Genomic DNA, 8,716 nt, shown 5'->3' with positions numbered 1-8,716 from the left:
GTTACTTTCCTAACTTATTCAGCCTCTTGGGCCAGGCAATGATCTTAAGTTCCAGGAGACTTGGTTTTGTTGACAGTCCAAAGGAGAGAGTCCAGTTTCACAGCTCAGAACTTTCCAGAAGTCTTAGGCTTAATGAGTACATCAACCAGCCTATGGAGGTTTGCAAGATTCCAAACATAATTTCACCTGTTGCTCCTGGACTAATTGGAAGCAGGTGCTGAACCAGAAGCTATTAACTTCTCAAGGACTGTAATTTCAGGCTGAGAGTGAAAGAGGGGAGAAGTGACAGCAATGTTAATGAATGGACTTGAAGTTTTCATCCTAACAAAACCCCCTTTAGGAGGTACAGCTTTGACATCTGGGCTCAGTTTGGTCTTAGGAGACTTGTTGCTCAGCACAATCACAAAGTTGCTAAAGTTTGTTACAGCGATACTTGCTCCTGGTCATTGGTCTATTTCTGCATATCATATGCTTCACCCAATACCCTCAACCTCACCCATACTTGGCCAGCCCACCCTCTAGCTCCTCTATTGATCACCACAGTGAAATGTCAGAGAAAGAAGTAAGTACACTTCACATATATGTGAAATCTAAAATCTACAAACAAATAAATAGAACAGAAACAGATGCACAGATACAGAGAACAAATAGTAGCTATGAATGTGGATAGGGAGGGATTAAGAGGTACAAACTACTATGGGTAAAATAAATACGATACATTGCGGGCCTGTGTGCTAAGTTGCTTCAGCCATGTCTGACTCTTTATAACCCTATGAACTGTAGCCCACCAGTCTCCTCTGTCCATAGAATTCTCCAGACAAGAATACTGGAGTGAGTTACCATGCCCTCCTCCAGGGGATCTTCCAACCCAGGGATTGAACCCACATCTCCTTTGTCTCTTACATTGCAGGTGAATTCTTTACCCACTGAGCCACCAAGAAAGCCCTGTAGATACAGCATGCTGCTGCTGCTGCTAAGTCACTTCAGTCGTGTCCGACTCTGTGCGACCCCAGAGACAGCAGCCCACCAGGCTCCGCCGTCCCTGGGATTCTCCAGGCAAGAACACTGGAGTGGGTTGCCATTTCCTTCTCCAATGCATGAAAGTGAAAAGTCAAAGTGAAGTCGCTCAGTCGTGTCCGACTCCTAGCAACCCCACAGACTGCAGCCTACCAGGCTCCTCCATCCGTGGGATTTTCCAGGCAAGAGTACTGGAGTGTGTTGCCATTGCCTTCTCCATAGGGGCATAGCAAATTTTTATAATAACTTTAAATGGAGTAAAATCTGTAGTCTATAAAAATATTCAATCTCCATGTTGTACACCTGAAGCATATAGTATTGTAAATCAACTATACTTCATTCCCCACCCCCGCAAATCAATCTGACAGTTGGGTTTGGTGGAGCATGAAGTGTGGATGAATTGAGAGATCATGGTAAAAAATGAGACTGGATTGCTAAACAGGCACTTAGGAAAATAGGGCTTTATAAATAGTATTAAAAGAGTTTAACGTTTTTAAAAAATATTTATTTGGCTGTGCAGGGTCTTAGTTGTGGCATGAAGGGATCTTTAGTTGCGGCATGTGGGATCCAGTTCCTTCACTGGGGATCAGACCCAGGCCCCCTGCACTGGGTGTGCAGTGGAGTCTTAGCCACCAGACCACCAGGGAAGTCCTAACAGTTTAAATTGTTTTTTTTTCTCAAATGAGGAACCAGAGCATGGAAGTGGGAAAACAAGGTTTGCCACAGGAAACCTGTGGCCACAGTGTAGAGAATTAGAGGAGCTCAATATAAAGTCATTATTATTGACACCTAATCAGATATAATCTTGTCATAGTGAAATGGAACAGGACAGTATGGTCCTTGTTCCCCCCAACCAAGGACCTTTAGTTCTTTCTCAAGGGCTGTGGATAATATTCTGAGCCATATCCAGTGAGCTGTCTTAGAGATACTAAAACACCAGGTGAAGTTAGCTACATGATGACCCGACTGTACCCAGGACATGAGCTGCCACAGTTCTGAGAATTGGCTGCAAAGAAATGGGAACACGTGCACCCTGGAACTTGGAAGACGGCTGTCAGAACTGATTGTGCTGTTTCTGCATGTAGCCCCCTCCTTCTGTCTATAAAATCTCTTGCCCCACTGGTTGTCAGTGGTCAGGTGGGAGAGTAGGCCTTTGGACAGAAGTCCACCACTCTTCCCCACCCCAGTTGCCGGCATCTGAAATAAAGCAAACTTTCTCTCCACTAACCTGGCATGTTTATTTACTTTTGAGCAGTGAGTGGCTGGACCGCACACACTCTTTTGGTACCAATAGGAGTGGGAGGGATGATGGAGAGAACTAGACAAATATTAGACCTGAGCAGAATTTATGTACACACAGCAATTCATAACATGATAGGTATTTAATTTCTACACAGAAGATATGATTTAGATATTTCTGAAACAGGCCACGAAGATCATTTCATTTGTGTCTTGTATTGCTGTCACAAATTATAGATGTTGATGCTGAAATTGAGCCTCTGTGCACTGACATTGAATCTTAGAGACAGAGTTTTGGGTGAAGTAGAAATAGGTTTATTGCTAAGTCAAAGGGGGCCACTGCAGGCTAATGCCCTTGAAACTGTGTGCCCCACTAGGGGTTTTATAGTATTGGTTCAAGCAGCAGGTCATGATCAGCTTATGGACATTCTTCTGATTGGTTGGTGGTGAGATCACTGGAAATCAGCATCATCAGGCTTCTGGTTCCAACCGATCTGGGGTGGTGTGGTGGCGCTCAGTCCTGTCTGACTCTTTGGGACCCTATGGACTATATCTCACCAGGTTCCTCTGTCCGTGAAATTTTCCAGGCAAGAATACTGGAGTGGGTTGCCATTTCTTACTCCAAGGGATCTTCTCAACACAGGGATCGAACCTGAGTGTCTTGCATCTCCTGCAATGGCAGGCAGATTCTCTTACCACTGGGCCACCTGGGAAGCATGTGCTTATGGGCAGCATACAGTTTTCTCCCTCCTGGAGGGGGTTTCACCATCTGTACAACAGCTGAAAAGACATGGCTCAGAAAGCTGTCTATAATTCTTGAGGAAGAACTAAAATCCTTGACTTAATTGAATAGCTAAAGTATTATTTTTGTCTTGCTTGACTGATTTCCTTTCTGCATTTTCTTGTCTCTCAGATTAAATTTATTCTTTGACTAAAGTTTGATAGCTCAGTTGGTAAAGAATCTGCCTGCAATGCAGGTTCACTTCAGCATTAAGGAAACTAGAAGATCTTAATTTAAGAATGCAGTGAAGAAACTCTGGTTCGATTCCTAGCTCAGGAAGATCCCCTGGGAAAGGAATAGGCTACACATTCCAGTATTCTTGGGTTTCTCTGGTGGCTCAGATGGTAAAGAACCCACCAGCAATGCGGGAGACCTGGGTTCGATTCCTGGGCTGGGAAGATCCCCTGGAGAAGGGCCTGGTAACCCACTCCAGTATTCTTGCCTGAAGAATCCCTTGGACAGAGGATTCTGACACGCTATGGTCCATGGGGTCACAAAGAATTGGACACGACTGAGTGACTAAACACAGCAAAGTTTTTCTACAGACAGAAGGCAGGTAGACGACATGGGTGGGGGTCTATTCTGGGAAGGCCTCATAGGGTTCTGCTCAGTGACAACATCTGGCATCATCTAAAACAAGAGTCCCCAACCTCCAGGATCTAATGCCTGATGATCTGAGGTGGAGCTGATATAATAATAATAAAAATAAAGTGCATAGTAAATGTAATACACTTGAATCATCCCTAGATCATCTCCTTCCTTCTCATCCATGGAAAAATTGTCTTCCATTGAACCATGTAAAATATCATGTATGAAACGAGTTGCCAGTCCAGGTTCAATGCACGATACTGGATGCTTGGGGCTGGTGCACTGGGACGACCCAGAGGGATGGAATGGGGAGGGAGGAGGGAGGAGGGTTCAGGATGGGGAACACATGTATACCTGTGGTGGATTCATTTTGATATTTGGCAAAACTAATACAATTATGTAAAGTTTAAAAATAAAATAAAATTAAAAAAAACAAAAAACAAAACAAAAAAAAATTGTCTTCCACAAAATTGGTCCCTGGTGCCAAAAAGTTTGGGACCAGTGTTCTAAAGCATAAGCCATAGTTTGCATGAGAGGAGGAGCTTAAGATGAGGAGCACACCAATCTCTGGAGTTAACCCTGCCAATTCACTTTGTTGACTCTGGATACGGTTCCAAACACCTACATCTGTTAAAAGGAATTTTCAGGCTGCCACTCAGAGTAAAAGTGAAAGTCACTCAGTCGTGTCCGACTCTTTGCAACCCTATGAACTGTAGTCCGTCAGGCTCCTCTGTCCATGGAATTCTCCAGGCAAGAATACTGGAGTGGGTAGCTGTCCACTTCTCCAGGGGATCTTCCCAACCCAGGGATCAAACTCAGGTCTCCCATATTGCAGGCAGGTTCTTTACCATCTGAGCCACCAGGGAAGCCCCGAACTAATGGTAATATTTGCTAACACTAGTGCTTCTTTAAAATATCTGCATTGAGGTTCAATTCAGTATTAAGGAAACTTTAGAAGATCTTATTTTCAGAATGCTGTGAGGAGTAGCAGCTACTATACTAATACACTAAAGAAACTACACTATTTGACTATTTGTAATTTTCCACAGTGTCCCTTCCTGTATCATTTGCCTTATGTAAATTGTCTTAATGTTAATCTTAAGTTGCATGAGTACTTAGTCACTCAGCCATGCCTGACTCTTTGTGATCCCATGGACTGTAGCTCCTCAGTCCATAGAATATTCCAGGCAATAATACTGAAGTGGGTTGCCATTTTCTACTCCAGGGGATCTTCCCAACCCAGGGATTGAACCCAGGTGTCTTGCATCTCCTGCATTGGCAGGCAGATTCTTTACTATTAGGCTACTGGGGAGGTCCCAAATTACCAGGCAACTAAATGGAAAATACTAACCTTTAAAATTTCATTATGTTGGGATGTCAAAACTAGTAGAGTGAAATGCCCTCAGGTTCCTTATTAAGAAATATTTTGAAACTTTAAAATTTTTTCTTTAGGAAATAGTGATTACCCATATGAGAAGAAAGCAGGCTCATTGTATTTCCAAGTTTTATTTTTCTAAGATGCAAATTATCTATGTTCCCATATTCTGCGAACGTGAAATAGGGATAAAAATGTATTGCTTTAATATAAGACCACCCTAGGCCTCTTTGGCATGCATTTCATAACCAGTGATGATCGTCAGGGCTACGGGCGAGATTTTAGAGAGACATTGATTTCCTTAGACGGAGTTACATATGCATTAATAGTGTACAGGAAGAACATAATACAGAAAGTCATGATAATCACTGAGACTGTAGCCACAAGTATTATGGACATTATCTTTTTTTGTGGCCACATCACCACTCATGTATAAGGCCCATGACACATTGGGTACTGCACCAAATGGATTCTTTAATCAGTGGTAGGTGATAGTGAATAAGAATGACCAAGATCACCTGTACAGAAAACTGTGCAAAAAAAATAGAGAAGATACATTGCCAACAGGGGCTTTTCCCTGGATAAGTCAAAAATTTTGTCTTCTTTTGTCTTAACATAGTCTGCTTTGTGGTCAGTGTTTGTGGAGTTCTCTTCTGAAGATTATTTCTTACACATTTTGGTTTGTTTATGCACAGTCTGCAGGACAAAAAACTCAATCACAAAAAAGAGGGAGGAAAAGGCAAAGCCAGCCAAACACCAAACCCCTAGGACAGGTCTAGTGAAGTGATTTTCATAATACTCTGCTACACAGGTTTTAGAGATATTCCTGTGGCACTGGAAGTCTTTGACCAGATAAAGCCAGGTCATTTATACTACAAACACGACCAACATATACACAAAGATAATACTGAACTATAGTGGTCATCCTGCATTAGCCATCTTGGACTCTAGGAAAGACCAAAGCAAAGCGACATCGTGAGGAAAAGACCGTATTTTATCCCCTTTATACAGTCTCTTGCTTGCTTGCTAAGTTGCTTCAGTCGCATCCGACTCTTTGCGACCCCATGGACTGTAGCCCACCAGGCTCCTCTGTCCATGGGGATTCTCCAGGCAAGAATACTGGAGTGGGTAGCTCTTCCCCTCTCCAAGGATCTTCCCTACTCAGGGATCGAACTGGGGTTTCCTGAATTACACGTGAATTCTTTACCGTGTGAGTCACCGGGGAAGTCTGTCCAAAAGAAATACACTCATTTAATAATCTTTGTTATTCTTCCATTTACTTACCCCTTCTAATTTTTCCCCCATTAGTCTCTCTTCCTCACCCATTTCATTCCCCAAACTCTCCCCACAGTTTATTTATTAATCCTTCTGCATAGCTATCTATTCGATTTGCTCTCATCACACAGTCTCAAGTGCCATTTACTTCTTTGGGCTTCCCTGGTGCTCAGATGGTAAAGACTCCGCCTGGAATGTGGGAGACCTAGGTTGGATCCCTAGGTAGGGAAGATGCCCTGGAAAAGGGAAGGCTACACCCACTCCAGTGTTCTGGCCTGGAGAATCCCGTGGACTGTATATGGAGTCGCAAAGAGTCGGACACGACTGAGCAAGTTTCACTTTCATAATTTATATGCCAACCTGTGTCAGTCATCCTACTCCAGCCAGCAGTATGGTTTCAGCTGCCATAGAACTCCCATGGTAATCTGGATATAAGTGGTTAAAGTTCAGTGTTCATCACTTCTCTCTGAGATGAGTTAACTGAACTGACGAGTGTCATTTTAGGCCCTTCCTGAAGCCCACTTTTCCAAAGCCCATCACCCATTTCAAAATCCATTTCTGGAAGACGTTAGGCTTCAGCGGCCGGAGCGGTTTGAGCGCTCACCGCAGGGAGGAGGATTCCTCGGCCGGCCGTTGCGCCTTCTGCCGTCGTCGCCGGGCTGCGTCCCTCCAGCCGGGACAAGCCTGCGCGTTCCTCGCCGCTTCCATCGCGGCGCTCGCCGCTCACCTCGCAGCTGCCACACACACCATGACGAAGAAAGATGAAGACTTCTGTCCTTCAACCAGAGCCTGGCCGAGTGGAAGCTTTTCATCTACAACCGGACCACCGGAGAGTTCCTGGGGTGCACGGCCAAGAATTGGGGTTTGATCTTGCTCTTCAACCTTGTCTTTTATGGGTTCCTGGCTGCAGTCTTTTCATTCACAGTGTGGGCCATGCTTCAGACTCTGAACGACGAGGTTCCAAAATACCATCACCGGATTCCTAGTCCAGGACTTAGGTTTTTCCAAAACCAGTGTCGGGGTTGGATTTTTCATTCAGCCTGTCTGATTCAGAATCCTATCAAGGGAACATTGATGACCTTAAGAAATTTCTAAAACTATATGGCTTAGAAAAACAGAAGAATCTCACAGATTGTACCAATGGAAACTTTTTTGAGCAGAAGGGTCCAGAATACACAGCATGCCAGTTTCCTCTTGCCTTACTTGAAGCCTGCAGTGGTGTGGATGATCCCACGTTTGGCTACCAAGCAGGAAACCCTTGTATTCTTGTGAAAATGAGCAGAATAATTGGATTAAACCGTCAAGGAGAACCAAGGATAGACTGTATTTCAAAGAGTGAAAGCACAGCAGTTCTATCAACTTACCCTCCCAACAAAAAGATAGATTTAAAATAGTTTCCATATCGTGGAAAGAAACTTCATGGGAGCAAGCTGCAGCCACTAGTTGCTGTCCAGCTCAGCTTTGGTAGTGCTGGTGACATAAAAGAAGCAATGGTTGAGTGCAAGATTGATGGATCATCCAACCTAAAGACCCAAAATGACATGACAAGTTTTCAGGATGAGTTGCATTTAAGATCACAATGCATGCATAGTAGGAGTTAGGATGTCTCCATAGAGTAAATGTTGTGTTGTCTGTCTTCATTTTGTATCAACTGGACCTACCATTCCAGAATTATGAGACCGCCTTGGAGAAGGGTGGAGTGATACATCCCTGGGATAACATAGTGTGCTTCCAGATAATAGTGGTCCATGCCCTTCAAAGTAACTACCTGTTGCCTCTGCTGCCTTTTGAACCATGTACAGTCACCCGATAGGGACTGTGAACACCTGATTATGAACATGTAGGTTGGGGGTCTTGTCCAGTTTTTATGTGGTTTAATTGCCAAGTGTCTGAAGCTTAATGTGCTGCGCTATGTAAATATTTTATAGATTTAACACTGGTTAACTACCATATTTTGATGCCAGCAAAGTTTTAAGGGATAAAATGGTACCGACCAACATCAAATGACTTTATAGCTGCAAGAAATTCAGGGTGTGGAAAAATGCTGTATGTGAGGAGGAAAAAAGAAAATAAAAGTGGATTTGAAAGGTTGAAAAAATCCGTTTCTGATTAATCAGTCAAGATGGGTGGATCAATATATAATTCTCTCCTACTGGGAGACCAGCTGAAGTTTCTTACTTGCATCACATTCAAATTTGAAGTATTCATTGATTCACAGATATTTTCAGCATCGACACCATTTTGGGTATAGAGAAATGAATGAGGTAGTTCTTGTCTTTAATTACAAATCTGATGGCGTGAAGAGTACTTTTTTTCTACCAGTAAATGTATTGTGATCTTGTGGTTTCTGTAATTCACTTTCCTTCCTATGAATTACAAAGCCATTGTCAGGATAATTCATTATTATGATACTCTGATGGTCAACATTTCCTCTAGCCTTA

General features: G+C 43.3%; 1 pseudogene; it reads left to right on the top strand.

Moving 5' to 3' along the window:
• The first annotated feature begins 6,666 nt into the window (after window positions 1–6,666).
• LOC129624416 (sodium/potassium-transporting ATPase subunit beta-3-like) lies at window positions 6,667–8,325 on the top strand (annotated as a pseudogene).
• Window positions 8,326–8,716: the final 391 nt, after the last annotated feature.

This window comes from Bubalus kerabau, chromosome 1, assembly GCF_029407905.1.
Source record: "Bubalus kerabau isolate K-KA32 ecotype Philippines breed swamp buffalo chromosome 1, PCC_UOA_SB_1v2, whole genome shotgun sequence".
Classification (NCBI taxonomy): domain Eukaryota; kingdom Metazoa; phylum Chordata; class Mammalia; order Artiodactyla; family Bovidae; genus Bubalus; species Bubalus kerabau.
The sequence above is the reverse complement of the archived record's forward strand: the minus strand, read 5'-3'. Positions and strand labels throughout refer to the sequence as shown.